Source organism: Sarcophilus harrisii, chromosome 3 (assembly GCF_902635505.1).
Source record: "Sarcophilus harrisii chromosome 3, mSarHar1.11, whole genome shotgun sequence".
Classification (NCBI taxonomy): Eukaryota; Metazoa; Chordata; class Mammalia; order Dasyuromorphia; family Dasyuridae; genus Sarcophilus; species Sarcophilus harrisii.
The window spans coordinates 544491715-544512510 of NC_045428.1; the positions used below are offsets into that span (position 1 = coordinate 544491715).

The following is a 20796-nucleotide window of genomic DNA, read 5'->3' on the forward strand; positions in this document are numbered from 1 at the left end:
ACTTGTTCTGCTTGACCTCAGAAGCCCAACAAAGAGCAATAGGGTGAAGATAAACTTCTTAGGGCTACCCAAGAGTGAAAAGAGTTGCCTTGGAATTTGGTGAGTTCCCCCTCACCTTAAAAGACCTGTAAAAAGCCATATGATGACTTAACAGAGTTGAGCACTAAAGGATTACACTGAATGTTCTTTTCTGCCCTGAGATTGATTCTTTTCTTTTTCTCTTTTTCAAAATAACCAACTCTGGATTTGGGATCTCCTAAATCCAGTTCGAAGTTCTTGTTAAGTTCTAAGTCTTGTCTTTTATTTCAGAGATTATTTATAAAAGCCAGTGGTATGCCTTTTGATTTTATAACTTGAAATGAGAAATCAGCTAATTTTCTAATAGGAATGACTGTTTCCTTGGGCACTTTGGTCCTTTGCTGTAATTGGTTTGAACAGCTTTTGTAAACTTCAGTAAGAAAGTAGGGGAAATTAGACTGGTCTTTAACTAATGCTGCACTAAATATGCAAAAGTCAGGAGCTTTGATTTAGAATGACCCTTCCTTTGGACCTGGCTATTAATCCGCATTGTGTCTATGTGGGATCTTTGCAGTGAATGAATTTCTGTCTCTGTTTATGCCTCGGCTGATTGATGATTCTGCTATCTTCTTCCCAGTGAGCATTATAACATGAGAGATCTTGTTCCCTAGGGTCTCACTTCTGTCCCCCCAGCTAGTGGCTCCTCCAGTTAACACTTCTCATATCACACTCCCTCAAATCTCCTTCCTGACTGGTGGGTTGTCTCTCTTATTGTAACCCCAAAGGAAATAGAGGCATGCCCAGCTGAAGGATTGGACGGTTGGACTTGGGAAAGCTACAACTCGGTAGTGAGCAGACAGCTAGCAGATGTTTTTGTAAGGGATTGTGTGTGTGTGTGTGTGTGTGTGTGCGCACGCATGTATCCCTATCCTTATACTAAATTGTGAACGCCTTGAGGTCAGACACTGTATTGTATTAAACCTTTGTATTTTGTCTGGAGGAGGCACAGTGCTAGGCAACTTAGTGCAGTAAAATCCATTAGGGCAGCAAGGAAGATCTGAGTTCAAATAAGATTTCAGACACTTAATATCTTTGTGACTCTGGGCAAATGATTTTACCTCCCCAAGTCTTCGTCCTCATCTAATACCTGTAGATATTATTTGTACTCCCTTCTTCATAGGATTATTTTGAAGAATACAGTTATAAATTTTAAAGTGCTATGTTAACCAAATAAGACTCCTTTTTACTTTTAAGATTCACAACTATATTCTGGAGTATTGAAGTCACTAGTATTAAAGTCACTAGTAGTGACTTTAAAAGGTAGAGAGCACTTCTTTAAGGTTGCAGGAAAGGCCTATTGTAGGTCTTAAGGTTGGGATTATTCCTGGCTTTGAGGCTTAAATCATCTTTTCTGCCAGAAGACATAGTCTTGTTGGCCAGGACCAGGATATAAATGCAAGGGAAGACAGTCTCTCCTCCTGAGTAAGAACAGAAATGTCTTAAGACAGTGAAAAATAAGGGTGAAGTCAATGGTATTTCTTTTGAGTAAATGAACAAATAAGAAATACTTCGAACCTAGTAGGAATTTAAGGCCATTAGAGGGCTTCAAATCTCCTCCCGCTCAGTCACTGCCCGGTTCATATTGAGCTCAGGGGAAGTTAGAACAATGAAAGGAGTGGTGGGGGTTGGGGAGAACATATATGTCAATCCTCATGGACCTCTAGAGAACGAATGAAAGGAAGTTCTTCTTGGGCCCATTCTGAGGACTGAGTCACAATGTTTTGATTCATTTTTATTACATGAAGATCTAATTCTTTAGTTAATGAATTTTAGTTAGCAACTTATTCTTCTTCCACACCAAGGTCAAAAAATATGATTCCTGCTTTGAGTTTCTAACTAATGTTTTTAATGGAATGGAATAGAACTGGGATACAAACATCAAGTCCAATATTAGCTTTGAGGTTTCACCATCTTTTTTTTTTTTTTTTTGAATGAGGATCAGGATCTCAGAATTGAATCAGTCTTAAAAGGGAGAAGATATACATATATTGGATCTGAAATCCCTGAATCTGAGGTTACCAGACTAGCCCCTTATGGAATCAATTGAGAATGGATAGAGTCTCGTTTAATTTGGGACAACCCTTTCTTTTGGGCCCCCTCCATACACACTTGCTGAATTGATTTAAAGCCATGGAGGCAGTGCTAGTGAATCCCTGAAGTCATGAAATACCTTTCAAAAGCTCAATAGTTCTGTGAGAAGAACTATTTCCTTTTCAGAGACGGGAAAAACTGAAAAGTCATTATCTCTGAAACAGGCATTTTCCCACATTGTTGCAGCATAATGACTTGCATCTAGGCATCAGATCTGCTTGATGTGAAATGTTGCATAGGACTTTTAGAGTTTGAAGGGATCTCATAGATCATAAAGTCTATCCCCTCATATTACAGATGATGAAACTGAGACCCAGAAAGATTAGGCAACTTGCCACATAGACTCGAATTGGACAAAATGGGGATTAGAACTCGGGTCTTCTGATTCCAAATCTAGTGCTGTTTCTCCTATACCACACTGCTTTCTTCACTCTGAATAGGCCATGATCTTCTTATACCTATGTCTGCTAAGTCAACCTGCTCTTAATAGAATAAAAGAACCATTTCAGAAACCTCAAATGAGGATATTGAATATTTGTCTATCTTGCATCTGCTACCGAAATAATTGAGTGATTATAATCCTTCCTTGCTTAAATAACTTCACTGGCTCCCTTCTGGGTAGACAACAAAAAAAGAAGTAGCTTAGTGCAGCATATAAAGCCTTCTACAATTTGGCTCCACCTTTTCTTCCCAGAATTTATTGATAAGATACCCTTTTATATACTATGGCCCAAATTATACTCTCCGCTGTACTCTCATCTTGTCTTGTCCCTTCTTGCCTCAGTTCAATCATACATACCATCTGTCATGCCCCTAGAAAAGAGTTCTGCCTTCTCTTTGCCTCTTCCTCCAAGATCCAATTCAAATGGCAACTTCCAAGTAACTCTCACCAACTTTTACTTCCCTTATTTTATTACTTTCACATGGTCCCTAGTGGAAGTAATTTCTTCCTTCCCAGATTTCTCCTGTGCCCCATCATATTTTATTTTGGCATCATATTTATTTGTATATGTATCTTAATTCCCACCTTGGTAAAATGTGAAGTTCTTAAGGGCAGAAACTATAATTTTATTATTATATTATGTTTTATTATTATATACCTAACATAGGGCCTCATGTGTACTCCCATAGGAGTCTGTTGTTGAATAGAAAAAAACAGATTGGATAGTGAAAAGACCACTTGATTTCAAGGCAGAGGACTTGAATTTAAATCCCAACTTTGTTTTTTTCTGCTCTTATGATCTTGGTCACTTCCCCTAGAAACTCAACTTTCTCATCATCAATAATAAGACAGCTGAATGGTGTAGCAGATAGATTATTAGGTCTGATGTCATGAATACCTGAATTCAAATTTAGCTTTAGACAGTTACCAACTGTGTGAATCCTGCTTTGGTTTCTTCAACTGTAAAATGAAAATAATAATAATAGCATCTAACTCCCAAGATAGTTGTAAGGATCAAATGAGATAATTTTGAAAGCACTTAGCATAGTGCTTGGCACATAGAGGTACTATATAAATGCTAGCTGTTAATAATAATTTGTGAAATTCTTTTTCAGACAAAAGTGGAAAGCCCAGTTTCTGGGCTAGCTGAAGGGAAGGGAACTTCTGGTATACAAAGCGATCTTATTGAAGCTTATGTGTCAGAAGAGTGTGCCTAGGATGACTTTTCCTGAGAAAGGTGGAGAAAAGACTCCAGATTTGTGGAAGAAATTGAGCCAAATTGTAATAATAAAAAAGTAATTCTCACTGTGGAATTTCCCCAGGCTGATGCTGCTCTATCTAGAGCTTAAATTATCCTTCCTATCATACCTCAATTCCAACCTCATGTGATCCATCACATCTCTAAATTAGTAACCCTTTTTAAAGTTTTTGAGTCAGCCATATATATAAACCTCAATGTTCTGGTCAGAGTAGAAATACTTTGTAAGGGAGGTCAAGCTTCAGGACTCCTGATATTCTCATCCAGATGCCCTGGAGGGCAGTTCTGTCTCCTGAAAAGGCTGACTTCTTGAAGTCAGTCTGACCAACACACTAAGAAAAGGAGTCTTGTCTAGTTCAAAGAATTTTGAGCAGGCTGAGATCCTTGAGATCATCCAGTCTAATCTAGTTCCCTCCCTTTAGAGTTGAGGAAACTGAGACTCTGTAAAAGTAAGCGGCTCATCCAAATGTGCAAAGCCAGTGGTTAAACCTGTATCTTTTGAGCTCTTTCCCATTTCTTATTTCTCCCACCTTCAGGCTTTCCTGCATTAAAAACCCCACTCCCTAGTCACACCTGTCACTTCATTTTCTTTTCTTGTAATTAAGCCATAGAGCCAAAGAACCACAAAAGAATTTTTTGAATACAACCCTTTCATTTTGCATTATAGGGAAATTGAGGCCCAGAGAAAAGAAAGAACTCATTCCAAGATCATACAACTGGTAAATCATGTCATATTTCCTGATTTCCAGGCATATTATTTTCCCACTATTTTTTTTTTACTCCTGAATTCCCCTCCTTCAAAGTATTTTGAAGCCAAAATTTAACAAAAATGAGATTATAAATACTTCCATCTCCTTTTATGCTACTTGGAAGACAAGGCTGCATGAGGACTTATCACAAAATCAGAGAACTTTAGAGCCACAAGTGACCTCAGAAAGAAGTCACTATATTGTCTATAAGCCCCTGATCTTTAAGAAAAAGAGGCTGAAGTGATGCTGACAAAGTGGTGCTCCCAGTCTGCAAAGGGATACAATCCAGCCTTTCAAATAATTACAAGGACTTTATTAACTCATTAACATTCTTGCAGCTTACCAGAAGCTGCACTGGGGAGCTAAAAATTAGAAGAGCACTTTTCTTTTCCCTTGAGGAAGGATCAATATGAGAATTTGGTAAAGATCATCACAATTAGACACCTAGATGTTTCCTGCTCTAGCAGCCAAGAAAGGAAGAGCTTTTATTCTGCTTGAATTAAATGCCCTTGATTGCCCCATTCTTGGGGTGAAGTATCTGGAGAAAGGAACTTCTTTTTCCAAAATAGCCAGAAAGATATCTGGCCTATTTTGTCTTCTGTTATTTTGAGTACAGATTAATGTGACTACAGTAGAACTATTGTCAAAGTAATACTCCAGGAAGAAACTTGACACATACCTTGAGGAAACCTGAGGATATACTAGCATTAGATGTTTGAAGATTAGATTAAATATTTACACAGAAATCAATACCAATAATCTGACTGTGAGCTTGTTTATCAGCAAATCAGTTAGTGCAAGGTTAGTCTAGACCCTTAGGAAAACCTTCCCTTCTTTGCTTTCCAGGAGTCTCCTTCAAGAAATTAGGAGTTCCTCTTGAGCTTGGTAATTAGCTAGCTGATCCTTATTCTGCCATGTGGTCCTGGGATCTTGGGCAAATTCTTTCCCTTTTTTGGGTTTCACTTTTCTCTTGAAAAATTTAGGACAGAATGATCTAGAAGGCGCCTTCCTTCTTTAAATTCCATAATCCTGCAAACTTGCCTACCCAGATTGATTTTCCAGTATAGCGAGGGGATAAAAGCTCTCCCCAGCATTGATAGCTTTGTTGGTGTTGGATTAGTGGAACAGATACAAAACTTCCTCTGTGGAAATATTTTAGGGAATACTGCTCTGTGCCTTCTGGGAGGGGATAGGCTGTCAGTTGTTCTTTACTACAGACTGATCTCACAGTCCAGCTGGTGATATTTTTAATCTTTATGTGACTCCCCAAAGAATTTCATTGCCCGCTACAGCCTCCCTTCCTACTCCAAAACCTGAGCAACTGGGTGGGGAGAAGGCATAAGAAGAGAGTATGATGATATTTTTCCTCATTGAAACATTTTCAGACTTGATTAAAGTAGTATCAGCTGGAATTTTAAACTTCAGCAAGACAAGCAACATGCCTTTCCTTCCAGCTGTTACATCATCTTAAAGGTATCACTTCTATCCAATCCCCACCCAAGGAAAACAAACAGGATGAAAGAGTAGGTGGCCAAGAAAGCTCTGATGGATTTCATATAGCACTGTCTGGGAAACTGGATAGAAGGGGAAGTTTTGAGAGATGCTGGAATTAAGAAAAGATCAAGCACAGTTTGAGTTTAGAAATTCATCTGTTGCAAATAAAATTCATAGATGTGTAGTTTTTGCATATGAAAGAAAAAATTCAAATTCAATCAATATTAAGTGTTCACATTATGTGTAAAATACCGTGCTAGGTATTAGCAGAGTTCCGTGCTAGGAACTCTGGATGTAAAGAGAAGAATAATCAGATCCTGTCTTTCAGGAGTTTATAGAATCTCTTAGGGGAATTCACATGTATATCCATAACAAGAATACAAAGGAAACTGGGAAGTTCTAACCAGAATGCGTTGAGAAATTTGAAGAGTAAGAGTATCACATTCTTCTGGGTAGGGTTTGGGAGAAAACTTGATGGAAGGTAAGTCTAGGAAGACTTTTTAGAGAAGATTATATCTGTGTTGATCCTTAAGGAAAAGAAGAAACTTTAGCAGGTAGAGAAAAGGGAAATTTATTCTGAGTACTAGTTAGCCATTGGATTCAATCTAATAAGTATTAAGTATGTGTTATATGCAAACCCCTAGGCTAGGTTTTAGGGATGTAACAGCCACGATGAGATGATCTCTACTCTCTAAGAGACATTGCAGACAAACAAAAACAAAGGAACTCCAGGATGTCAAGAGCATTAGTTCTAATGGAGAATGAAAAAGGGCCTAAAGTAAGAAGTGTCATCTGAACGGTCCTTTGAAGAAAACAAAGATTATAAGAAGTGGAACTTGAGGTCAGGTAGAGTTCAGGGAGACAGCCTATACAAAGTCCCAAAAACATCAGAAGGGAAACTAGTCTGTCCCTGATGAGACTTCTGCTCCATTGTTTGGTGGGACATGTTTTAGAAGTTAAAGATAAACATAGATAGATTTAGCTCTTAGAAAGAGAGACTTGGGTTCTCTCTACATATGGAAATGACTCATTTTTGGCCTCAGGCTAGAGCTGGGAATTTACATGGCATCCTAGGTTTAGAAGTTGAATGGACCTGAGATGTTAGTCTTACCCCTTATTTTAGAGATGAGGAAAGAAAATAAGACCTACTGAATGGTATTTCTTGTCCCCAAGGCCCAGGGAGGCTAAGTGACCTATGCAGAATCACAGAGCAAATAAGTGTTTGAGGCAAGATTTGAAGGCAGTACGCTATCTCCTGGAGCAGACAGAACAGAGCCGTGTCCTAATAACTTCTAAGTCAAACTGCTGGCACTCAAGTGATAAACAATGAGCTAGAAAAGATTCATAAGCCGCTGAGAATTGTGATTCTTTTTCTTCACAGTTGGGTGATTTGCCAGGAACAAATGAGTCTTAAAGTGAGTCATGTCAGGTCATTACACCAAGTCTTCTGTCAGGCCACTTGGTCTAAGCTTTCCCAGGTTTCAGCTGCCCTGGTTGGAAAAGATCAGATATAGGAAGAAAGTTGTCTTCTTCCTCTAGTTCCTACCTACCTTTACTGATACTTGTCCTCATCCATGATGGGGATCCCCCTCCCAAAAAATAAATGTTAACTCAGACTCTAAAAAGTTGCAGAACACAGAATCCTAGGGGCTTTTCAAAATTTCTTATTGTTTCCAATCCTAGATTCAAGCTGGTGATTTTCTATAGTTGGACCAATTCAAAATGTAATTTTGAGTGAGGATCAATGCAACTGTGAATAACAGGCAGGTTCTTTCTTGAAGCGCAAGGAGCCTCCTAATGAAAGCTTCCTTTGGGGTATTTTTTTTTTCTTGCCTAACCTTGCTTTAATGACCATCAAAGTTCAATTAAAAAACCTGTCAGGTTCTTTCATTTAGCTCACCTAATAAAACATTTTGTGTATTTTGGTTATAATTACTCACATGCACAGATTTTTGGAGTTTTTTAAATGATAGGGGTAACATGAAAAGCCAAGGTCAGGGCAGAAAAAGTGCTAAGACTGATAGCTTTATGCTTTAGAAAGTTTGTTTTAAGGCCATTGAGAACTGGGTGACTTTGAAAATAATTGCAGTGAAATGTGGGAATTCCTATTTGTTGTTTGAAAAGGATGTTAATTCTTGAGTAGCTTTGTAGAAGGTCACTTGCCGGTGTATTTAATGGCATTACTCAATGGCAACTCTGTAATGAGTGCTTGTTTTGTCCAATTGCTTAGAAGTAATTGGGGAAACATAGCCCGATTCCAGATATTACTTGTTCAAAATGCCTTCCAGGTTATTTATCATAAATTTGGAAATTGTTAGATAAGAATTACCTTGAAACCTCAGTCTAACCCATTTGTCTTCGATTTTGAGGAAAAAATTTTGGTCCAGTTTATTTTATTTTATTTTTTTTTTTATTTAATAGCCTTTTATTTACAGGATATATGCATGGGTAACTTTACAGCATTAACAATTGCCAAACCTCTTGTTCCAATTTTTCACCTCTTACCCCCCCCACCCCCTCCCCTAGATGGCAGGATGATTTGGTCCAGTTTAAAGAGTGGATCTGAGATCAGGAAAGATCTGGATTCAAATTCTGAATCTTTTAGTTACCCATGTGATTTTTGATAACATTCAACATTTTTCCCACTCCTAAAACAAGGGAATTGGATTAAAAAGCATTTAAGGTCCTAACTCTATAAATAAGGATTCTAAAGTTACAGAGGTAGATACTTCAATAACAGCTTCTCTAGATCCCCCAAACCAGGGGTCCTCAAACTTTTTAAATAGGGGGCCAGTTCACTGTCCCTCAGACTGTTGGGGGCCCGGACTATAGTAAAAACAAAAACTTTGTTTTGTAGGCCTTTAAATAAAGAAACTTCATAGCCCTGGGTGAGGGGGATTAATCATCCTCAGCTGCCGCATCTGGCCCGTGGGCCATAGTTTGAGGACCCCTGCCCCAAACAGTAAGAATTATTAATGAAATTTTCTACTCTGAACAACCTCCAGGACTTTATCAGTCACTTCTGAGGTTTTAATTAAGTAATAGTTTTTCCCAGGGTAAGTCAACAGAATTAAATAGAAGTCTTGGTGAATTCACTTGATTTCAGCAAAGAAAGAATTCCCTCCATGGCTTGACCAGTCCCCACCCCACCATTCCCTGCTGTACATACCCAACTCCTGCTGTGGGTATCAATCAACTGTCTTTCCTCGGCTGCTTCTTGTAGGGTGTGTTGTGGAATGGCATCAGCCCTATCACCAGCTGGAAGCAATGAGCTGTTTATAGTATACAACCTGAAGACTGAGACCCAGTGTGATTTTATCAGACAGACTGTCTCGATTGAGATGGCAGCTCCACTGTGTAGAACAAAGGATTCTTTGTTAAAAGTGCAAAAAGTTAAAAGTCTGATTGGATGGTCAGTGTAGGTTCACAGACTTTGAAAAAAAAAAAGGATAATAAATTATACTTCAACGTCCAAACATTGGGCTTGCAGGTGGATTTCCATATAATCTCTGGTGTTTACCTGGAGCTTTGTACTTTCCATGTGATATCCTGAGTTGTCTCTTCCTTTGGGTTAGAATTATTGGTACTGGAGTAGCTAGGTGGTATAAATGGATAGAGCACCAACCCTGAAGTCAGAAGTACCTGAGATCAAATCTGATCTCAAACACTTAACACTTCCTAGCTGTGTGATCTTGGGCAAGTCACTTAACCCCAATTGCCTACACACACACACACACACATTTAAAAAATAAAAAAGAATTATTAGTACCTTATCAATATAGAAACCATGAAATATTGGGTTCATTAGCTAACTATTATAGAACTAGTTCAGTTCAGGCTCTTGTTTTGTCACTTTTGTATTATTGTAATCACCTCTTAATTCTAGCCTTCCCAACCCCAAATTCATCCTATATTCCATCATATTAATCTCCCTTAAAATTCTAGGATCATAGAAACTTAGAGTTCAAAAGAGACTTTGGAGATCAAAAATTGAATTTTACAGATGAAGTTGAATCCCAGAAATGTGGGCTGAAATTCTCTGAAACAAAAGGAAAAGTGCAAGAGGTTCTCCAGACAGCAAATTCATACTGCTCATAATATCTAAAGAGACACAATTTTTACCTTGTTCATTCATTCCCTAGCATCAAAAATAAATTAGTTTGGTTTGGTGGGGTAATTTCCTTGTTAGACAATGGTTCTCCAATTATTGGAGGTCTTTAAACTGAGGCTAGATAACCAATTTTCAGGGATAATGTAGAGAGTAGGCATGTTTTGCTATGAGGTAGACTAGATTTCTCCCACTGCAATCCTAGAACCTTCCAGACTCTTAAGATTGGCCTGCAGCGATCCACTTCTATTTGAATTTGCACCATTATTCTATTCCATCAGAGAAGGCTGTCGTGCAATAGGTTTTATGCCTAGAACCTAATAGTGGTTCTAAACCTGGCTGGCTCTTTATCTCTTTGGAAAAGTGGCCAAGATAACAGGAAATTGCTGAGATCCAAACTAATGAACAAACAGCCATTCTGGGCTTTAGAAAAAGGTTAGCCTATTTAATCTTCTAAAAACAAATTCAGGCAGTGTTTTACCTACATATCATTTCTAATCCTTCTAAGGAACATACAATGATATGAGAATGATAATCAGCCTACACTTAGACTTTGGATAGTAATTTTTTTTAATGCTTTTTTTTTTCCTTTAAAGTTTCATTTTTTAGAAGAGGGACCCATTACATTGTTGAGACAGCACATTCTATTTATGGATAGGTCATATAGTTAGAAGGTTTTTCCAGTCTTAAATATATTTCTCTAAAACTTCTATCCATTTAGATCTAGTTTTGCCCTTTGTAGCCAAATAAAAACCTCTTCTCTACAGGAACTATTCTGATACTTGCAGATAATTGTCCTGCCCTCTCACAAATCTTCTCTGTGCAAAATATCTTTAGTATCTTTGAGCAGTCTTTATATGATGTGATCAGAAGGTCTTTCATCATAGTGCCACCTTTCCTTGGACACACTCACCCTGCTGAGTGTGTATTCCCTAAAAAGTACTGTCTAGAATGGAATACAAGACTCCAGATGTGGTCTGACTTTAGCAAAGGACCGTAAAACTCACTTCCATAGGCCTTACTATTGTGCCTCTTGATGCAACCAAAGATTCCATTAGCTTAAATTATCAAAGATCCCTTGGCCACCAAACAGCTGTTGATTCATACTGAGCTTTCAGTGGAATGAAAACTTCCAGATATTATTCTGATAAGTGAGGACCTACCCATATCTCTCCCATTTCTTACTTGTGATTATGCTTTTTTTTTTTTTTTTAAACAAGTTTAAGCTTTTATATTATTTGATCTGATTCTTTTCATTGGCTGAAGTGAAAGCATGTCTGTCTGGTTTTATAGCAAGACCTCTACTTAGCACGTACCATAGATTCTAACCTCAAATTTTCTTTTCCAAGTTTTGTGTTGGTTTTTTTTTTTTTTTTGGCCTAGCTACTAGAGTTTAAAACAAGGTAGCTACATACAAGGTAGTAGGGAAAGAGAACATTAACAATGGAAGGGAGAAGAAGTTAGGAAAGACTTCCTGCAAAAACTTTGTGTCTTTAGGGAAGAGGTGGAGATAAGGATATTCATTTTAGTTGTGAGGGATGGCCAGTGCTGAAAGATAGAAGTGGGAGATGGGAATATTGTGTAAAGATAAAATAAATGAAGGTCTGTCATATGTAATGGATCTGGAAAGATAAGCTGAAGCTAGGTCATAAAGATCTTTTTTTATTATTATTATTATAACTTTTTATTGACAGAACCCATGCCAGGGTAATTTTTTACATTTTTCCTTGCACTCACTTCTGTTCCGATTTTTCCCCTCTCCCTCCACCCCCTCCCCTAGATGGCAAGCAGTCCTATATATGTTAACTATGTCGCAGTATATCCTAGATACAATATATGTGTGCAGAACTGAACAGTTCTCTTGTTGCACAGGAAGAATTGGATTCAGAAGGTAGAAATAACCCAGGAAGAAAAACAAAAATGCAAACAGTTTACATTCATTTCCCAGTGTTCTTTCTTTGGGTATGGGGTCATAAAGATCTTTAAAAGACAACAGAGCTTATATCCAATCCTAGAAACAATTGGGAGCCAAAGAAGTTTTTTGAGTAGGGAAGTAATATTATTAGATCTAAGAATTAAAAGTAACTCTGGCAGATATGTGGAGGATTAGTTTGAAGTAGGAAAAGACAAGGCCAAATTAGGAAGGAAGCCAAAGTAAAATAGATTACTTTTAGAGGTGATGAGGGCTTGAACTAAGGGAGAAGCTAGATAGTGCAGTGGATTGAAAGCACTGCTTGGAATTCACCTTTATGTGTTCAAATCTGCCCTCAGACATTTACTAGCTCTGTGACCCTGGGTAACTCACTCAGCTCCTCATCTGTTTTAAAATTTTAAAAAAGGATTATATTGCCTGTTCAAAAGCTAAACTGTTAAGTCAGTAAATGAACCATAAGATGCAAATGTTCCTCAAGCAAAACCATCTACAACAAGGCACCAATCTAATTCAGTTCCTTATCAAGGGCTATTTCAGTAATCTCCTCTTTGGTCCCTGTGCCTCAAGCCCTTTCCAGTTTATTCTATCTTTCATATAGTCTGATCATTCACCTCCTCTCTTTTCTTCTCTCCATAAACTCCTATGGCTTTCTGTTACCTCTAGGATAATTCCTCTATTTGCCATTTAAAGCTTTTCATGACCTTGTCCCTTCCTGTCTTTCAGTTACCTATTAGCTTATTCCTCTTACTACACTTTGATCCAGATACACTGGCCTCCTTGCCGTTCCTCACACAGATCTAATACATGCTTTTATACTGGCTGGACCCCATGCCTGTAATTTGATCTTTCACTTCCACCTCTTAAAATTGCTGGTTTCTCTCAAAACTCAGTTTAAGCATCACCTTCTACAAGAAGCCTTTTCAGATGCCGCCAGCTATTATTGAACTCCCTCCCCAAACTACCTTGTATTCATTTTGTACATATGTATTTGCTTGTATATGTATATGTTGACACCTCCATTAGAATGTAAATTCTGTGAGGAAAAAGATTTGTATCCTCAGCACATAACATAAGACCTAGAATAGAGAGGAAGCACATAATAAATGTTTGTTGATTGATTTATCTGAAATCTTCACAGCTTATTTCCCTGTGGAATCAGAAACTGGGTAAAACAAGAGAGATCATAAAAGGTATATTTTCTGATAAGTTGAAGCATTAGAGAGATCATAGTGTTGAGATTGGGAAGGGGGTTTCAAAAGTTTGGGGTCTCAAAAGTTTGGGGTCACAGACCAGTATTACAAGATGTCTCAAGAATTTGCAGGCTTGAACCCATCTCTTTAGCCAAGAAACAAAGCTTTATTGCAATAATAATGCCATTACAAAGTGGGCTGAATTGTAAAGAAATTTAACAGAGAAACAGAAGCAAGGAGATACATTTATCCAGTTTTCAATCATAGATATGCCAATTCTGTGGCTCATAGGTAGGAAGGAGTGGTCTCCAGAATTTGGTTCTCTTGACCAGATTATTACTGACAAGATTATTAATCAGCAATGAAGTGAGGAGTGATCTTGTTTCAAGGAGTTTGTTTCAGGAGTTTGATCTGTGGGGGTTTACTGAGTCCAGAAGCTATCTGACTAAGCAGTGGTCAGAATCAGACAGATTGGGTATAGGAGTTTCCTGATGCAGATTCCAAAGCTAGAAGATTTGACTGACTTATTGTTAGAACAGAAGTTCCCCAAGGTCAGGGGACCCCAAAACCACTGTTCCCTAGAAGCTATATCATATCACTTTCCCCTCTCAAGAAGTTTGTAATCCAATTTCATTTGGGACAAAGGGCCAGAGGCCTCATCTTCTGGAGCTGCTTCATGCTGATTAGGGGCAAGGAGCCCCAGTGGGAGTCCAGACTGAGGAGGGGGGAGGCAAGATGGGCGTAGCAACATTCAGAGGGGTGCTGGGTGTCAGAATCAACCAATGATATTCAGGATGAACAAATAGTTGGAAGTTCATAGGTTGGAGCCTGGAGGAAACAAATCTCACAAGTAGGTTAAAAATGCAGGGGCCAAATATGAGCAAAAAGAATAATTAAAAGTAGTTTACTAACAGTAGCTAGGAACCCACCCAGAGGAAGGCTGGGGTGGGGAGGGAAGATGAGGCTATTATGAATGCCCCTTATCAAAACAGCTTTTCCTAGGATAAATACCAAAAACTGTTTTCCCCCAAATCCCCACTTTTTTCTCCTTGAAGGGGTGGGGGCAGTGTCTGAAGCAATGGCCATATTATACACAGTGAAAGGAGCATTCAAATGACCCTAGGGTGCAAGAAACGAGTTTAGTAAAGGTTGACAGATCTATTTGTTTCTTCTGATTTGTGACTAGTGAAAATAGGTTTCACAAGGGATTGGAGAGCATTTTTTTTTTTCTAAGTGAATAGCTCAGTGTAGACCATAGAGAAATTTCCACTGGCTGGCTTCAGGATTTGGAATGTTAACTCTCAGGAGGTTATGAAGAAGCTTCAAGGAAGGTGGTTGTAGAAGCACTATGAGTAAGTTTGCCAGAGTAATTTTGGAATGATATCATATAATTATTATCTTTCTGGCAAGGAGACAAAGGATAGTCAGGTTATTATTCCCCTGGGGAATGGCATCCAGGATGGGGATGGTGACCTTGGGAAAGGGACTTTTGTAAATAATGCATCAGGTCACATATGTGGGTTGCCTTGAGGATGCTGAGGGCACAGTCTACAATCCTGAATGCCCCCACTGCCCACAGAGTTCCCTAGCCTGGATAAAGACTAAGGAGTTATCCCCATTGGCCCACAGTGACACCAAGAGAGCTGGAGAGAAAATACCAAGAACAAATCTCTCATGAATAACAAGAAAGAAAAGGAGAGAGAGAGAGAGAGAGAGATAAAGATAAAGGAAGGAAGGAAGGAAGGAAGGAAGGAAGGAAGGAAGGAAGGAAGGAAGGAAGGAAGGAAGGAAGGAAGGAAGGAAGGAGGAATGAAGAGAAAAGAAAAGAAAAAAGAAAAGAAAGCTAATCTTAAATACCTCATCCCCCTTTATTTGAGGAGTAAAGGCTGGGTTGGTATTAGAAGCTGACATAATGGTATTTGAAACCACACAGAAGGAGAAAGGGTATATCCCCTTTCTTCCTAACTGGGAAGTAAAGATATCATGGTCAGGGGTAAATGGGCAGCAGCCTGGGCAGCCAAATCTGCAAGCCTGTTTCCCTTGAATATTTAATAGGAGAACTTTTTTTGCTGTCAAAAGTCCCCTTTTCATATAACCCCATGATCATGCAAAATATGAAAAGCATACCTGGAGCCAATATAGATGTTCACTCTCATTCCTTTTCCTAATTCTAAAACTGTGTGAGGGCAAAAATGTTCCGAACCTGGCCAAGGGTTAGAACCTTCAATGGTTGGCTTAGGGTGAGCTTAGAGACTTCCTCAGCTGGCTCTAATTCAAGAGGGACATCCCAAAGACACCAAGTTTCTTTGAGAAGCAAGTTGTTAGTGAACTCCCCCCCCCCAAACTACCTTGTATTCATTTTGTACATATGTATGCGCTTGTATATGTATATGTTGACACCTCCATTAGAATGTAAATTCTAATTTACATTCTGAGATCTAAGCTTGGCTTTACCTTTCATTAGGTAGGGCTAAAGCTGGAGAAGAGATTACTTCATCTTTCGGGATCTTAACAGATTGATAAGACTGTGTGGGTCTTTTAACAGAGAAACTTCTCATAGCCCTGCGTGGGGTGAAGGGTGGCTGGAAGTCAAGGGTTTATATGGCTGCAGATCAAGACACCGTCTAACCCATACTGGCCATGTACATTGGTGGGGGGTTACATTCTCCTGGATTTGCCCCTTCAAGGACAAAAAGTAATTGTGAGTCTTTGTGCAATGGTACACAAAGGAAAACATCTTTAAGATCTAGAGTAGAAAACCATTGTGTTCCCTGAGATACTTGTATTGGGCTCATGGCTTCTACTGACCAAATGGTTCTAATTATACAAATTTGCTATAAGAGAGAAAAGGAAGGGATATAATTGTCCTTAGCATCAAAACAGGTCCTGAGACCACTCTGTGGGAGTTTCCTGATCCTGAGGCAGATTCCAAAGCTAGAAGATTTAGGACTGACTTATTGTTAGTGTTTTCACCTATTGTTAAAACAGAAGTCCCCCAAGGTCAGGGGACCCCAAAACCACTTCTATATTTCCCTAGAAACTATACCATATCAACAATATGTATAAGTTGAGGCATTTAGGTTGGTATTATGTTGTCAAAGCAGCAGTATTCTCTATCACCTTTTACAACAAAGGTTTAGGAAGAAAGAAGTTGTGGATACACAAGAATATCTGATAATTGCTTGCTCCAGGGCTGATGAGAACTGGATAGTGTTTAGCAGAAAGGCTTTGTTAGGGTGTTGAGATTGGGTAGCGAATTTAGGGTACCTCATTGAAAACAAGCTTCATTTCATGCTGTATTGTTTTAAATTGGCAATCTAGCTCACAGAACAAACAGGACACAAACATTCTACAGAGATGTAGACACATAGAGAATGACATTAGTGCTTTTTTATTGCACCAAAGTTGGAATAAGTATCACAATGAGTGATGTTATACAAGTACAGGCCTAGACTTGGGAGCCAGTATTTGCCACTAAATAATACTTATAAAATATTATATTTGTCAGTTGAAAGGTGCTTTGTAGATTAAATAGGTACAAGACACAACTAGTTCTTCACACCCACTCCTCCATCCCCCTTGGAGAGAGGGATGCCTGGGCTTCTAGGTTAAAAAGAAATAGGAGAATCTAAATAAGAGTCATCAGACTCCTTGTGGTAAATCTCTATAGCAGGTAATGGCATAGTGCCTTAAACTGAAAAAGGAAATGGTGTGCTCTATGGGGTAAAAGGAGGAGATTCTACCAGGCTGGCTGACTGGCTGGCTAGCTTTAATTAGGGAGTCAGCAGGAAGGGCTGGTGAGGTTTCTTTACACCTAAAGTTACTGAAGAGAAATATGATACCAAATTCCACCCTTGGAATGTTGAAATGAATGGATTTTTCTTTGAACTGTGTAATCAACTCAGTGAAAATGAATTTGATGTTTGGCCTCTGTATTCATATTTGGTATGGGAGCTGAGCAAGCAGCAAAAGAGGTTCTTCTGAGCTGCTTGGGTTTTTTTCTTTAGAAAAAAATTTACATCTCTAGATGTGAAGTGAACCAGACAGGTTTTTTGGTGGTGGTGGTTGGCATTTATCAGAGTAACAAAAGCCTGGAAACTGTTTGGGGCATTTATTTCAGTAACACTGATTATTGCTGGCAGAATTCCACATACCAACACTGAGAAACCTAGGAAAGGATAGAAAATAAAATGGTGAGGCCCCAAACCTGTCCCTCCTTTATTCTCCCTAAATTCATACTGCACACTAAAAGCAGCATGCTCCTAGCAAGACAGTCTTTGGTTTAGGGTGTAGACCTTGAGGTAGTTTTTGTTTTGTTTTTACAACTAGAAAGTGTGGGGTTTGTACTCTTTGGAATCTTTCTGTAATAATTTCCAAATATCTTAATAAGATGTGTATGAGTAAATGCCTGATATCATCAGAACCAGAACATAACAGAGAGATGATCTTCTCTCTTTCCTAAATGGAATCCCATTTATTTAGGATTATGGGAGTGGAGGGGAGTGTATATATAGGGTAATAAGAGAGTTGAATTAACTGGTATTTGACTTACTGAAAAACAGGAAAGGAATTTTTGGTCATGAAGCTGGCAAGTTGGCATGGAGATAATTCTTTATAATAAACACTATCCCCAGTCCCTAATTTTAATCCCCTGTTCTTCCTATCCAAAGAACCCTATTATTTTTGAAGAGGCCTGTTAAAATAATCTTAACTGTTAAGTGTCATATAATCTCACTGATAGAAGGGCCTCAAGGTTCCCCTAGTGAAAGCAGAAGACTTACTGGTGCAATATTATTTCAGCTGTACCAAATTATTATATGTAAACAAAGCCATGTATTCCTCTAGCTATAAAAACCTCTATACCCTCTGGGTTGAAAAGGTCTTGTACCTCAGAAAGGAGATGTTGGATGGGATGCCTCCTTTTGAAGTCTTTTTGTTCTAGGGACAGAAATTTCCTGCCTCCTTTATGTGTGTGGAAGGTCACACACATAAAGGCCTATCTGAAGGTGATTAATTCCTTCTTCCTGTACCCTGGTTTTTGGCTGCTATCAGTCTAGCTCCCTGAGCTCAACTCTCTTGTTTAACTGCCATACTCCCACACCATCACCTTATTTACTGTTTCACAAGCATAGAATAGAAATAACATTTCTAAAGGTTTATATCATCCTGAGGTCCACCAAAGTTTCAAGAATGTTAACAATTCCCTTCTCCCTCAAAGATGACAAAGTACCTTCACTTAATATGCCCAGAATTGCTGCCTTTCCAAAAGAAAATGCCTTGATATGCCTTCTACTCTGATTTTTGTATAGGCTTTACTTTCTGATTAGAATTTTTTTTAAGGTCTTTATATAAAAACAAAGCCCAAAATGCTGTGGATCAGATTACATGTGAGATCTAATGTTGAGAAAGATCACAGGAATTCAAGCCAAAAGGTCTGGGGTTCAAGTGGTAGCTCTGACACAAACTAGGGAATCAAGGGCTGTAGCTTTAGTATTCTGAACCTGAAGTTCCTCATGTGTAAGACTCAGATTATTTTATAGGATAATTTACTGTGTCATGGTGTCTCATTGAAGAAACCAGAGGAATTCTATCTAAGACCAGATAATGGAGTTTGCTTTATTATAAAAATGAAGCTTTCATCCTTGTTTTTCTCAGACACCACCTGCTCAGTTTTGCTGTAAGGAAAGTATTTTGTAAACGTTAAGGAGTTATAAATCTGAATTGAAACTTGGTCTGGTACACTGGCCCTGACTTCCCACCTCTTATTTTATTAGCTGTCTGACTAATGGGCAAGTCATTTAGCATCTCTGAACCTCAGTTTCCTCATCCTGAACAGGAACTGAACTAAACATCCTGAACTCTTCAGTTCAGTCAGAACTAATAGGATGGTATGGTTGCAGATCAGATGTGAAAAGGTACAGATAGCGTTTTACAAACTTCAAAGAACTTATAAGCCAGCTATTTCAGTAGGTGCCACGAGACTTCTGGGCTTCCTAGCTATTGTGTTCAGAAGTATCCCGTGTTTGCACCTCCTTCAGCAAAGTAAATTGCAGATACACCTCTGGAAAGGGTGTCTGGATTATGGCTTTTACATAGATAGATAGATAGATATAGTCATAAGACTATAGTAGACTACAAACTATAGTCTGTCTCATTCTCTTCCCTATCTTTTCAACCTAAGATGGGTGGGAAAAACCAGTCCTATTCCTTAAGGGGTTTTTCGACATTACAAGATAGATGGTAAATAAAATTCAAGCTTTATAATAACTCCCACTAAAATGAAGATGCTGTACGAAATGAGAGCTAAAGTCATTTTCAGGCAGCTCCAAACTTTAAAATCCTAAGTGGCAGCCTAAGAAAAACCGATTTTAAAGCCGGCGCCTCCATCCCCACCCCCAGGTGGGGTGTTCTGTCTAGGCAGTCCAGTAAAAGCAGCCTGCCAGCCGGCGCCCACCCGCGGAATCGCTGCCCAGCAGATGGGGCCCCTCTGGGGCTTGGCCAGAACTGGAAAACCGGGTAGATGCCTTGAGGAAAGGGGTTCGGGTGCTTCTTCTCTCTTCGCCCCTGGACTCTGTGCCCTGTGGATCTGGGAGGACGCTTGGTAGGTTCCTGGAGCCTCTGGAACCTAAAGGCTGGAGAGTCTGGGCGGCTGGGCTTACGCAGGCGGGGCTTTCCTTTGTCAGGGGATTTGAGGGTCTGGGAGTTGTCCTCTCTCCCTCCTCCCTTCCTCCCTGGGAGCGAGGAGGGAGGGGAAGGGGAGGCGGTGCTTGGAGAGAGGGTAGACTTGTGTGTGCTCAGGTTCCAAATATCCACACTCCCCTCCCCTTTACTTTTCCGTTTATTTTTTTTCTCCTCCCTCGCTCCTGTCATTCTACCTCTTTTTTTTCTTGCTTCCTCCCTATCCGCTCCTCCTTACTTTTCCCTTTCCGTCTTTTTTCTCCCTTTCCTCCCCTTCCCTCGCTCTTTCTCCCTCCCTTTCTGCTACCCCCGCCCCACCTCTCCAGCGCAGTCTCCGCCTAGCCTGCTGCTCCTCCCCTCGCTCTAATGGTTGCCCTTTAGGCCGGCTGCCCCCAGCTCCTCCCCCAGCCCCGCGCCAGCCCTGCCTTCCTCGATTAGGCTTCGGCGCTCGTTTCCCCTGCCCTTCTTCAATCGCCCGCTAGCTACCAGCTTTAGGCGCGGGGCCGCAGGGCCGCAGGGCCGCTGGCGGTGCTCGGGCCGGGAGCCGGAGGGCGCGGGGGCCGAGTAGGAGAGGCGAGCGGCAAACGGAGCAGCCGGCCCGACGCTGGCGTCCGCCGAGGAGCGAGAGCGTTAGAGAGCGGCGGAGGGAGGAGGGGTCGCCCCCGCCCGGCCCCGGAGCGGAGCGGAGCCTTTTGTTCCCGGCCAGAAGTTTGTGTGTGCGCGGGGGCCGTGACAGCTGCGAGCTGGGAGGGCGGCGGGGGCGCCGGAGGAGAGG

At 39.9% G+C, this 20796-nt stretch overlaps 1 protein-coding gene across 29 annotated transcripts in view; it reads left to right on the forward strand.

Moving 5' to 3' along the window:
- Positions 1-20796, forward strand: part of MACF1 (microtubule actin crosslinking factor 1) — a 398054-nt gene that overhangs the window by 294927 nt on the left and 82331 nt on the right. The gene's annotated exons all lie outside the window — the stretch shown is intronic.